This window comes from Chrysochloris asiatica, unplaced genomic scaffold (genome assembly GCF_000296735.1).
Source record: "Chrysochloris asiatica unplaced genomic scaffold, ChrAsi1.0 scaffold00107, whole genome shotgun sequence".
NCBI lineage: Eukaryota > Metazoa > Chordata > Mammalia > Afrosoricida > Chrysochloridae > Chrysochloris > Chrysochloris asiatica.
In genome coordinates this window covers 465,718-479,189 of record NW_006408625.1, presented here as the reverse complement: position 1 = coordinate 479,189, position 13,472 = coordinate 465,718, and the positions used below count along the sequence as shown (strand labels likewise).

Sequence of the window (13,472 nt, the reverse complement as noted above, 5' to 3'; positions counted from 1 at the left end):
ATGTTTATTTCTTCCATCTTATCTTGATGTTTCTTGCATCATTCAATAGTTTGTCCATGTTATTGTTGTTAGGTGTCATCGAGTCAGTTCTGACTCATAGCAACCTAATGCACAATAGAATGAAACACTGCCCAGTCCTGTACCATCCTCACGATTGTTATTATGTTTGATCCCATTGCTGCTGCCACTGTGTCAATTCATCTCTTTGGGGGGTCTTCCTCTTTTTTTTTTTTTGGTGACCCTTCACTTATCCAAGCATGATGTCCTTCTCCAGGGGCTGGTCCTTCCTGACAGTAAACAAAGTCTCACCATTCTGTACTTCTCCCAAGATCGATTCCTTTTTTTCTTCTGACAGTCCAAGTTACTTTCAATATTCTTTGCCAACACAATAATTCAAATACATTGATTCTTCTCTGGTCTTTATGCATTGTTCAACTCTCACATGTATATGAGGCAATTGACAATACCATGTCTTGAGTCAGAAACTCTTTAATCCCCAAGGTGACTTCTTTGCTCGTTAACACATTAAAGAGGTCTTTTGCAATAGATTTTCCTAATGGAATACAACATTTGATTTCTTAACTGCTGCTTCCATGACTGTTGATGGTGGATCAAAACAAAATGAAGCTTTTCTCCATTTATCATGATGTTATTTACTGGTCCAGTGGTGAAGATTTTCATTTTCTTTATATTGAGATGCAATCCATACTGAAGAATGAAAGCAGTGGTCTTCTTCTTCTTGTTTTCTTTCTTTCTTTTTTTTTTTTTTTCTACCCATAGACTCCTTCAATCTTGCAACTCAATGCTTGATATTTTTCTTCAGTTTTTTTTTCAGCTTGAGAAATGCTGAATGTTTTCTTCCTTTTTGGTTTTCTGAAGGCAAATCTAAGCACATTACATTATAATACTTGAGCTGCCGCCCTTGGAAATATTCTGTCCTGCTCTTTTATTTAATCATTTCTTCCAGTTCTTTTAGCATCTCGATGTTCAAAAGCAAGTTTTAGAGTCTCCTCTGACATCCATTTTCATCTTTTCTTTACTTCCTTTTGTACATCATATATGATGTTTTGATGTCACCCCACAAATGTGGGTCTGTCTGGTCTTTGGTCATTAGTGTTCAGTCATTAGATATGTCAAATCTGTTTTGAGATAGTCTCTAAATTCAGGGGGTTTTATTTTGATTATTATGAACTTGTTTTAATTTTCTTCAGTGGCACTGTAGGATAAGCACTCAAATGCAATGTTGGTTTGAACCGCAAGGTCTGCAGTTAAAATCCACCAGCCACTCCTCAGAAACCTTTTATAGGGTCGCTATGAGCCAGAACCTACTTGATGGCACTTAGCAACAACAATATCAACCTGAGCTTGCTCTATGAGCAATTGATGATTTGTTCTACAGTCGGACCCTGGCCTTGTTGGAGCTAATGATATTGAGTCTCTCGATCACCTCTTCCCACAGATGTAGTCAATTTGGGAGCCATGGTGGTACTGTAGGATAAGCACTGTACAGCTAACCACAAGGTCAGAAGTTCAAACTTACCAGCTGCTCTGTGGGAGAAAGGTGAAGCTTTCTGCTCCTGTACTGTTCAGCCTCCTAAACTACATCAGTGTCATTGTGAGCATGAGCTGACTTAATGACAGTGGGTAGGTATTCCATCTGGTACAGTTCATGTGTATAGTTGTCTTTTATGTTGTTGGAAAAAGGTATTTACAATGAGTATGTGTTTGGTCTTGCAAAGATGTGATCTCCATCATTGTTCCTATCATCAAGGCCATCATTTCCAACTAAGGACCTTTCTTCTTTGTTTTCAACTTTCACATTCCAATCACCAGTAATGATTAATGCATCTTTATTCTGTTTTATCAATTTCAGACTGAAGAAATTGGCAAAATTCTTCAGTTTCATCATCATTGGCTTTAGTTTTTGGTGTGTACATTTGAATAATAGTTGTATTAACTGGTCCACCTTATAGGCATATGAATAGTATCCTTTTACAGACAGCATTGTACTTCTAGATGGATCTTGAAATGCTCTCTTTGATGATGAATGTGATACCATTTCTCTTTAATTCATCATTCCAGGCATAATAAACCTTATGATTGTCTGATTTTAAATGGCAAATATCAGTCTAATGCTTAGGATAGTGATCTTTATAAGTTCCATTTCATCTCTGATGAGTTCCAATTTTTCTAGATTCATATTTTATACATTCTACATTCCAATTATTACTGGATGTTTTCCAACAGTCAGGAAAGAGAGAGGGCCTGAGGATGGAGTTGAAGGCCTTTGTGAGCTCACCAGCTCTGCAAACATCTGTGGAATCCACAGAGATAAAATACAATGGCAAGTTCCAGATGAAGAGCTTGTGAACAAAGACACCTCCAAAGTTACAAACTTGTCAGCTAAGAGCACTGAGTCTTCACCTTACCTTCATTTTTTAAAAAACTTTTTTATTGTGAATTGAGTGAAGCTTTACAGAGAAAATCAGTTTTCCATTCAAGGATTCATACATATTTTGTTTCATATCATGGATTGTAATCCCCACAATGTAACATCACTCATCCCACTTCCTCCCTGTGTTCTTATTTCCATTCTTCCTCCCTTCCTAACCCTTCTGAACTTTGTCGTTAGGTAAATCTTGCATTTTTTTTAAGACAAAATAATTTTAGGTTTAATCACAGAGCATTGCACATTTTTTTTCTTGCTCTCTTAAGTAGAATTTCAAAATTATTTGTTCATTAACCATTGAATAGAAAGAATTATTCAGCAGAGGATAGTAAGCCATTCAGTCTTCATTCTTCAGTAGTATCTTGACAAGAACAGCTGCTACAACACCCAGCAAAACCAGAAACAGGAGACTGAGTTTTCCTTTGTTGAACTGTTTCAAAATGAAAAACTTTACCCATTCTACTTTTGACTGGCTGTTGGGAAGTTCCAAAGTCTCTTAGCACCTTCTCTCTTTAAGCTTTTTAACAAACAGGAATGCTGATGCAAAAAAGTATGACAACTATGTTCTCCATGATAAACTCCTATCCCACTCGAGCCCACTCCTCAAAATGGCAGAGACTTGAATGTGAAATACATGATAGCATCACTGCCTGTTACACCCTCATTGAATGTTTTATCAATCATTCATTTGATCAACTTACCATTATGAGAAATTTTCTAAAAAACCAGGGGCTTTTCATGGTCATTTATGAATTTTATGGCTTCATCTGCATTTTTCAAAAGCACTATTGGAAGACTTGGTCCAAAAACTTCTTCTTGCTTCACCTTGGATTCAGGATTGGCATCAGTAAGGATTGTTGGGGCTATGCAGCATGTGGCCTCATCAGCCTCACCACCATAAGCAAACTTTAGGCCTTCAAGCAAATTCATTATCCTCTTAAAATGACAAAGATTGACGATCCTTTCATAAGCAGGAGACTCTTGTACATTTTCTCCATAAAATTCCTTCACATTTTCCTTAATCTTCTGAACAATTTGATTCTGAAGGGATGGTTCTCATAGAATGTAGTTTGGAGCAATGTAGGTTTGATCACAGTTCATATACTTCCCCCAGGTTATGTGTCTGCAAGCAATGTCCAAGTCCTAATCTTTATCAATGTAACGTGGACTCTTCCCTCCCAGGTCAAGAGTCACAGGTATTAGATGCTTGGCAGCAGCTTCCATACCAATTTTTCCAACTGCAGTATTTCCTGTATAAAGAATGTGGTCAAATCTCTGCTTCAGAAGTGCTGTGGTTTCCTTAACACCACCATTAATAACATTATATAGGCTCTGGTCTAAGTACTGAGGGAGGAGCTTGGCTAAGATCTTCACTGTATTTTCACTTAGTTGAGAAGGCTTGGTAATCACAGCATTTCCTGCAGCAATGGCTCCTATCAGTGGCTGGATGGTGAGAACAAAGGGGTAGTTCCAAGCTCCCATAATCAGGACAACTCCCAGGGGCTCTGAATAAATAAATACAAGCCTCATCCAGCACTGTGACCAAGTTCTTCTCAGCTGGTTTAAGAGTAACCCATTGAGGAAGCTTCTCCAACACATGATCCATTTCTCCAAGGACACTAATAACTTCCTGATTGTATGCATTGAGTTCACTCTTGCACAGGTCAGTGCCAATGGCCGCCAAGATGTCCTTTTTGCACTCCTGCACCATCCTCCAAACAGCCTCTAACTGCTGCTTCCAGTACCGCAGTAGCTGCAACCTGCCGGACCCGAATGCTGCACAAGCCGCCTGGACTTGCTGCTCCAATGGCCTCTGCCCCTTGCCTGCCCCTAGCCAACTCCTAAATGCTGCACTTTTGATGAGGTCATTACCTTTATTTTCCTTCCACTCATCACAAGCTCCCTTTATACTTCATTTTCATTTTACTGTCTCAATAAGCTAATCAAATCTCTCTTTGGCATAGAAAGAGATAAATAAAATGTAATGTAAGTAGTCCTGATGCAGCACTGTAGGATAAGTATTGGGTTGCTAACCACAAGGTGGGCTGTTCAAATCCACTAGCTACTCCTCAGAAACCCTATTCAGGATGGCTCTGAGTTGGAACTGAGTTGACAGCACTTAACAACAATAAATGGTAAGCAGAGTAGAGTTTGTGGCACTGTATGATCAACACTGGACTGTGAACCACAAGGTCAGCAGTTCAAATCCTGCTCTTCAGATACCCTTCATAGGGTTGCTATGAGTCGAAACCAACTAGATGGCACTTAACAATAGAGGAGAGGTTGCGGGATTGTTTGTTTGTTTTTTTTCTTTTCTGGGCTAACACTCAAGTTTGGAAGATTTTCCCTCAATTGAACTGCTCAGTGTGCCTCCACCACAGTTCAGCATCAACTTTGCGTTGGTCCCAGACACTGACCCAGGGAGAGGAACCCAGATCTCTGGCTTATGTCCAATAACCTGACTGAAGACATTGGCCTTGTTTACAAAGAGCCACCTTCTCTGTCCAGAAGCCTAGCTGGATTCTGAACCACAGGCCTGGCTTGAAGAAGCCCATGTTAGGGTGAACCCAATGCCCTGCCCCCACCCAACCAGGACAATAGTGACACCTTGTGGTTCTTCACTGCCCAACCCAGGCCACTCATTGCCCTCAAGTAGATCTATTCATCCCTACAGGGCAAAGTAGAACTACCCCAGAGAGCTCCCAAGCTATAAACCTTTATGGAAGCTGGCTGCCACTAAAAGTTCAATTCGAACTGGAAAATTTAAAAGTCAGGGAAAGATAAAGAAGAAGAAATTTTATTTAGGGAGAAAAATGAATACTTCTTTGGCTCATTCTAGAATCTTTCTGGGGGGTAGGAAGAGGGAAGGAAGACAGGACACAGTCATTTGCTCCTTTTGATGTTTCCAACTGACTTAGCATATTTTTTCATTAGGGAAATATTTTTTCTTTAAAAAATTAGATGTCAAGGGATCAATTTTGAAAAACAAATAATACCATTTGTGGTTAGTGGTTATGTGTCGTGGAGTCAGTTCTGACTCATAGCTACCCTGTATAGGGTTTCCAAGGCTGTAAATCCTTATGGAATCAGAAAGCCTCATCTTTCTCCCGTGGGACAGCTGGTAGTTTCAAACTGCTGACCTTGAGATTAGCAGCCTGACTCTTAACCACTATGCTACCAATGTTTATGTTGTTGTTGTTGTTAAGTGCCGTCGAGTCGGTTCCGACCCATAGCGACCCTGTACAGGGTTTCCGAGGGTGTAAATTAGACCCCACAAATATTGCCTATTCCCTCCTATGATTCTTTTGAAATTTGAACCATAAATCAAATTTTTCATTATTGACACATTTCATATAAAGTAATGACTAGGAGCCAGTTAGAATAATTCATAGCTCTACATAGACTTGGAGTCCTGATATGGCGCCATAGGATAAGCCACAGGTCAGAGATTCAAACTTACCAGCCGCTTCTAGAAAACGCTATCATGGGTGGCTATGAGTTGGAACCAACATGACAGCACTTAACAACAGCAGCAACAACAACATAGACATACAAATATTTATACATATATGAGCTGATACACACCAAAAAAAATTATTTTAACTAACCAACCAGTTGTCATTGACTCAAGTCCAGCTAATGGCAATCAGTTGTGTCAGAGTAGAACTATGCTTGGTAACATTTTCAGTGACTAGTTGATTGCCAGGCCTTTCTTCCAAGGTGCCTCTAGGTGGATTCAAACCTCCCACCTTTGAGTTAGTAGGAAATGCATTAACCGTTTACACCACTCAGATCCCCATGGGTTACAGAGTAAAACTGCTACCTAGGGTTTTCTTGGCTGTAAGCTTTAGGGAATCATTGTCAGGTCTTTAAATAAGCAACTAGGTAGGTTCGAACTGACAACTTTTTGATTAACTTTTGATTACAAACCATTTGTACCATGTAGGCTCTCTCTTTATTGTATGTATATAATATATATACAATATATGTACACACACACACACACTATAGATAGATAGATAGATAGATAGATAGATAGATAGATAGATAGATAGATAGATAGATAGTACTTATCCTATAGCACCATATCAGGACTCCTTATATTATGTTTTATTTAATTATTTCTTTCCATGCCAAAGAGAGAGAGATTTGATTAGCTTATTGATACAGTAAAATGAAAAAAAAGGTATAAAGGGAACTTTATATATATTATTGTTGTTGTTGTTGTTAAGTGCTGTCAAATCAGTTCTGACTCACAGCAGCCCTGTACAGGGTTTCCAAGGAGAGGATAGTGAGCTAGAACCACTGACTTTGTGGTTCAGTACATTAACCCACAGTGCTACACCAGGACTCCACATAGGTATATATGGTTTTTGTTGTTAAGTGTCATTGATTCAGTTCCAACCTATAGCAATCCTGTAGAGGGTGTCAGAGGAGAGGCTGCTGAACTTGGACTTCTGACCTTGGGGTTCAAACCAACTTTGCAGTCCAGTGCATTAACCCACAGCACCCCACCAGTACTCTAGTAGGTATATTATATATGGTGGTTAATGGTTTTGTGCTGTGGAAGACTGGATTCCAACTCATAGTGACCCTGTATAGGGTTTCTGAGGCTGTAAATCTTCACGGGAACAGAAGGCCTCATCTTTCTCCCATAGAATAGCTGGTAGTTTTGAACTGTTGACCTGGAGATTAGTAGCCCAACTCATAACCACTATGCTGCCAGTACACCTTTATATTATATATAAAGTTATAATATGTATAACTTGATGTATCGACTCACAAATCAAATGTTTTACTCCTATCTTACTCCTCCATTATTGACACATTTCATATAAAGTAATGACTAGGAGCTGGTGAGAATAAGTCACATATATGTATGTTGTTGTTGTCATTAACTGTTGTTAAATGTGACTCATAGCAACACTATATACGGTTTTCAATGAGCAGCTGGTGGCTTTGAACTACCAGTCTTGTGGTTCACAGTCCAGTGCTTATCCTACAGTGCCACACGAGGACTCCATATCTATACATTGTTGTTGTGGAGTGCCATCAAGTTGGTTCTAACAGCGACCCTGTATAGGGTTTCCAAAGAGTGACTGATGCGTTTGAACTACTGACCTTGTGGTTCAAACTGACCTTGCTGTCCAGTGCTTCATCCCACAGTGTCACACCTGTGTGTGTGTGTGTGTGTGTGTGCAGAATATCATGTGTACACACATACATAAATGAGGGGTCTTCAGAAAGTTCATGGAAAGTTTATATTATGAAAAAACAATGCATGGATTTTAAAAAGTTTTTACACTAAAATAACCTTATACTAACTTTGTTTATGGCATTCAGAAGGATAAATTATCAGCTTGACTAAAGCCCTTTTCAGAGCAACATGAATTCTGCTAAAACTGAAGCAAGAACAAACATCAAATTTATGGTGAAACTTGAGTAGAAGAATGGTGAAATCCTTGATGCTTTACAAAAAGTTGATGTGGACAATGACTCCAAAAACTATGCAATTTACAAATAGATCAATAATTTTAAGAAGGGATGAGACAATGTTGAAGATGAAGCCCACAGCAGACCATCCACATCATCTGCAAGGACACAATTAAACTTGTTCATGCCCCAATTGAAGAGGACCGATGATTAACAGCCAACACCACAGACATCTCAATCAGTTCATCTTACACAATTCCTATCGAAAAATTAGTTTCATCCAGATGAGTTGTAGACAAGAACAGAAATTTCCATGGAAATGCTAAACAAGTGGGGTCAAGATCGTGCATAATTTCTTAGAAGAATTATAACAGAAAATGAAAAATGACTTTACCAGAAGTCTAAAGACAAGTCTAAAACAATGGCTCCCAAGAGGTGGAAGGGTCCAGTCAGAGGAAAGGTGGGCTAGTCAAGAGCAAAGGCTGTGGCAATAGTTTCTTGGGATAATTGAAGCATTTTGCTTATTCATTTTCTGGAGAACTTTTCTGTGAGATTTTTGGAGGGAGAATATTATCAAAAAGCTTAAGCAGGAAAAACACCCAGGAACGCTTCACCAGAGAGGCGTTCTCCACCATGATGCTGCTCCTGCTCTTTCCTCTCATTGAACAAGGGCAATTGGGTGAGAGTTCCAATGAAAAATCATTAGGCATCCACCTTACCATCCTGGTTTGACTCCTTAGGATTTCCTTTTGCTTCCTAACCTTTAAAAAATCCCTGAAGAGTATCCATTTCCCTTCAGTTAGTGTAAAATGTAAAACAACGGCACTGACATGGTTAAATTCCAGGAACCTTCCGTTCTTCCTTAATGAGGATGGACTGAATGGCTAGTATCATATCTTATAAAAGTGTCTCGACCTCAATGGCACTTATGTTGAAAAATAAAGTTTATATTTTTTTATTCTTATTTTATATTTCTATCTAAGGAGGTCTTGGTAATTCAGAGGATTAAGCTTTAAGCTGCTAACTGAAAAGTCAGTGGTTTGAATCCACCAACAGCTTTGCAGGAGAAAAATGAGGGTGTTTTCTGTAAAGATTTACAACCTCAGAAGCCCTATGGGCCAGTTCAACTCTGCCCGTTAAGGTTGCTATGAGTTGGAACTGATTCCATGGCGTATAAGAACCACCACCACCATATATACTGATGAGGTCCTGGTGTGGCACTGTAGGATAAGCACTAGACTGCTAACCACAGGTCGGTGATTCAAACTCACTAACCAATACTTAGAAACCCTATCCAGGGTCGCTATGAGTCAGAAACAACTCCACAGCACTTAACAATGATAACGTAAACATACTAATGGTGGTGGTTGTATGCTGTTGAGTGAGTTTCCAAGACTTGTAAATCTTCACAGGAGCAGAAAGCTTCATCTTTCCCCTCAGAGCAGCTGGTAGATTCGAATTGCTGACCTTTTGGTTAGCAGCACATCTGTAACCCACTACGCTACCAGGGCTCCTTATATACTAATGAGATTTACAAACATATCTTCAATGACTTTTCACAACCACCCCATAAGTTAGGCAGAGAAATCTCTCCCACCAACACCAGCAGAGCAAATGAGTCATAACAAGCAAGTGAGTCTCAGTGCAGGGGCGGGGCAAAAAGCTGTCCAGTCGGCTCCTCTTATATATGCACTGTTCCTGTTAACCAACGTGGAGAGTAAAGGCCTCTTAGGTGCAATCTTCATCCTTTTTGTACGTTGTGTATCTCCACCCGTGCATGTACATCTGTACTTGAAGTGTGAGTTATTCTTATCTCCTCCCCGTCTTGCTTTACAGGAGTCAGAAGAAAGAAACCAGAACCTGGAGACAGCTGGGCTGTCACCTTACCCGCAACAGCTGAAGGGAGGCAGGCTCACTGGAACAAATTACATCTCTCGTGTTGCCTCCCTGTGGTTCTCAACGTGTCTTCTACCCTCACCAGACATCATCTCTCACCACCCACACCCACTGTCAAATGACCCAATGCTCAAGCAAAGGACTGACTTACTTGTGCTTACTTACTAATCTGTAGTGAACAATTTCTCATTTTTTTACCACATCAAAGATTCCAAATATTATTGTTCCTTAGCTCTCCAAAAAATTCAACCAGCAAATTGCTTTGAACATTTCAAAAAAACTGTTGCCATGACCTTTGCTCTGACTGGACCACTTCCACCTCTTGGGAGCCATTGATTTGATTGTGCCTTGTCTTTAGACTTCTTCTGGTAAAGTCATTTTTCATTTTCTGTTACAATTCTTCTAAGAAATGATGCATGATCTTGACCTCACTTATTTAACATTTCCATGGAAAGCTTTCCTTTTGTCTCCAACTCATCTGGGTGCAACTGTCTTGGCACCCATTGAGCAAAAAGTTTGCTCAACCTTAATTTTTCTATAAGAATTGTGTAAGATGAACGGATTGTGATGTCTGAGGTGTTGGCTGGTGATCATTGGTCCTCATCAATTAGGCATCAGTCTCCCTTCCAACTCCATAGCACCTTCCCACAAAGTCAATGGGTTTTTTTCCAATTTACAATCTCTGACACAGATGGAGTATCCAGTAAGCAAGATAAGTAGGGCTTACTTATGCTTATTAATCTGTGTTATTGTTGTTGTTGAGTGTCGTCAAGTCTATTCTGACCCATAATGACCTTGTATAGGGTTTCCAAGGAGCAGCTGGTGAGCTTGAACCACTGATCTTGCAGTTCAAATGACTTTGCAGTCTGACACATTATTCCACAGCACCTCACCAGGACTCACTACCTGTGAAACTGTTCACTGCAAATAATTAGCAAGCATGAGTAAGCCAGGGTTTACTTTGTTCATTGGGTCATCCACCCCTGCATGAGTAAGCCAGGGTTTACTTTGTTCATTGGGTCGTCCACCCTTGCCCACACCTGTGAATTAAGCAGCCTGAACTGTACCTTTAGATTAAACTCAAACACACACACACACACACACACACACACACACACACACACACAATACTATGAGAGAACTGAGGTTATTATTCACTTTCTTGAACAAAATAATTTAGGCTCTAAGAGTGTCTGGGCAAACTTAAAAGACATACATTCTAGATGTTCATGGAAGGAGGGTCCATTTCCCAGGAAGTGGTCCTAGTATCAGCTTGTGATAAAACACTGAGTCCCCAGGCTTCGGTCACAAGTAATAAATTTGTAGATCTTGGTTGAGAACTGTTTGTCCAAAACTAACAAGACAAAAATTTCAGCATTCTTTCCAGAAATATGGAGGAATCTGATTGATACAGCTAAATCCAATGTTTGCTCTAAAATCATTGCTGCTTTCACCTCTCTTCTACAAGCATTGCCCTTCTTTTAAGAAAGTGTATTCACCTCTCCTTGCAAACACAATTGGCCAGTAACATCCAGCAGGCAAAAGGTAGGTGCTGTAGGATAAGCACTCAACCACAAAGTCAGATTGAACCACAAAGTTGGCAGTTCAAACTCTCCAGCCATTTCTTGGAAACCCTATACAAGGTCACTATGAGTCAAAACCAATTCAAGGGCACTTAACAACAACAAAAATAAAGATCGTCCCTAGGTGGTATAAATGGTTTATGCACTCACCGCTAACTAAAAGGTTGTAGGTTCAAGTCTACTTAGAAGCAGCTCAGAAGACAGATCTGGGTATCTACTTCTGAAAAGTGACCCACTGAAGATCCTGTGGAGCACAATTCTGCTCTTACTTACATGGGCCACCAGGAGTCAGAGTGTGATGCAGCAATGGCTGGTGGCTGTGAAGATTTCATTAAGTCACCCTGTGAACAATACTTCTTTGGTCTTTATGAGGACTGTTCTTCTCTGGAATTTTAGAAGTTTATTATAAATACAAAGGGCAGTTCCAATATTCATTATGTCAAGGATAGAACACTATTAAAATAAAATATTCAGGACTCTTGCTCCAAGCATGTGATCAAAGTAAATTCATTTAAAATGTATTCCATGAAGGGAAAAAGAAGGATGATTACAGGTAACCACTGGACAGAACAGGTTTGATTGGTGTAAATCCACTTAAACATGGATTAATAAAACAGAACAGAAACAAATGCTGTGTGATGCTGATCACCTTCACCTAAGCAGTTCATCTCTCTGATAAATAACAAATTGCAGTAAAAAGTGATCTCTTGTGATCTGTTCCCGTGCACACTGTCTCTGAAAACAAAAGTGTAGAGTAATGACTTCTTAAGTGCAAACTTCATCATTTTGTATGTTTTGTATAAACGCATTTTTCAGTATGTTTACTGCAATACCAGAAACCTTGATAAACACCATGCGAACCCCTGCAAAGTGTCACTAGTGATGCAGGATGTGCTCCCAAGAAGCAGAGAAAAGGCATGACATGACAAGAAAAAGGTAAATTGCTTGATATTGATATTTGCAGCTATGGTTGTCCTCCATTTCAAAATAAACGAATCCAGCATAAGGACCAATATGAAGAAAAAGAAAAAAAAGAAAATTCATAAAGTTGTTTTTCTGGTTATGTCAGCACGTACAAAAACTAGGCATTTTTTGCAAAATAACTTTTATCTCATATTGAAAGTGTAGTTTTTATGTGAGTGCAGTATATAATACATACAGAAAATATGTGTGAATCAACCATTTTTATTATCAGTAATGCATCCTGTTGTTGTTAGGTGTCATTGAGTCGGCACCGACTCATAGTGACCTTATGCAGAGCAGAATGAAACAATGTCCAATAGTACTGTTGTCTCACTACTGTTGCCACACTTGAGCCCATTGATGGGGACACTTTCCCAATCCATCTCGTTGGGGGATCTTCCTCTTTTTCTCTGACCCTCCATCTTACCAAACATGATGTCCTTCTCCAGTGACTGGTCCCTCCGTATAATATGTCCAAAGTATGAGAAATGAAGTCTGGCCATCCTGGCTTCCAAGGAGCACTCTGGCTGCACTTCTTCCAACACAGATCTGTTTGTTATTTTGACAGCCCATGGCTCTTTCAATATTCTCCTCCAACACCATAACTCAAAAGCATCAATTCTTCCACAGTCTTCCTTATTCACTGTCCAGCTTTTGCATGAATATGAGGTTATTGAAAATACCATGGCTTAGGTCAGGCACACTTTAGTCCTCAAGCTGACATCTTTGCTCTTCAACACTTTAAAAAGGTCTTGTGCAGCAGAGTTGCCTAATACAATATGTCGTTTGTTTTCTTGACTGCTGTTTCTGTGAGTGTTGATAGTTGATCCAAGAAGAATGAAGTCCTTGACAACTTCAATCTTTTCTCCATTGATAAGAATGTAGTGTATTGGTCCAGTGGTGAGGGTTTTTGTTTTCTTGACATTGAGATGCAATCCATACCAAAGGCTGTGCTCTTTGATCTTCATCAATATTTTAAATCCTCTTCACTTTCAGCAAGCAAGGTTGTATCATCTGCATATCGCTGGTTGTTAATGAGCCTTCCTCCAATCCTGATGCCACGTTTTTATTCATATGACCCAGCTTCTCGGAAGATTTTCTCAGCATACAGGTTGAATAAGTATGGTGAAAGAATACAACCTTGTCAC

At 39.6% G+C, this 13,472-nt stretch overlaps 1 pseudogene; it reads right to left on the bottom strand.

Moving 5' to 3' along the window:
- Window positions 1-2,786: 2,786 nt before the first annotated feature.
- LOC102811781 overlaps window positions 2,787-13,472 on the bottom strand; it is a 12,706-nt pseudogene continuing 2,020 nt past the window's right edge.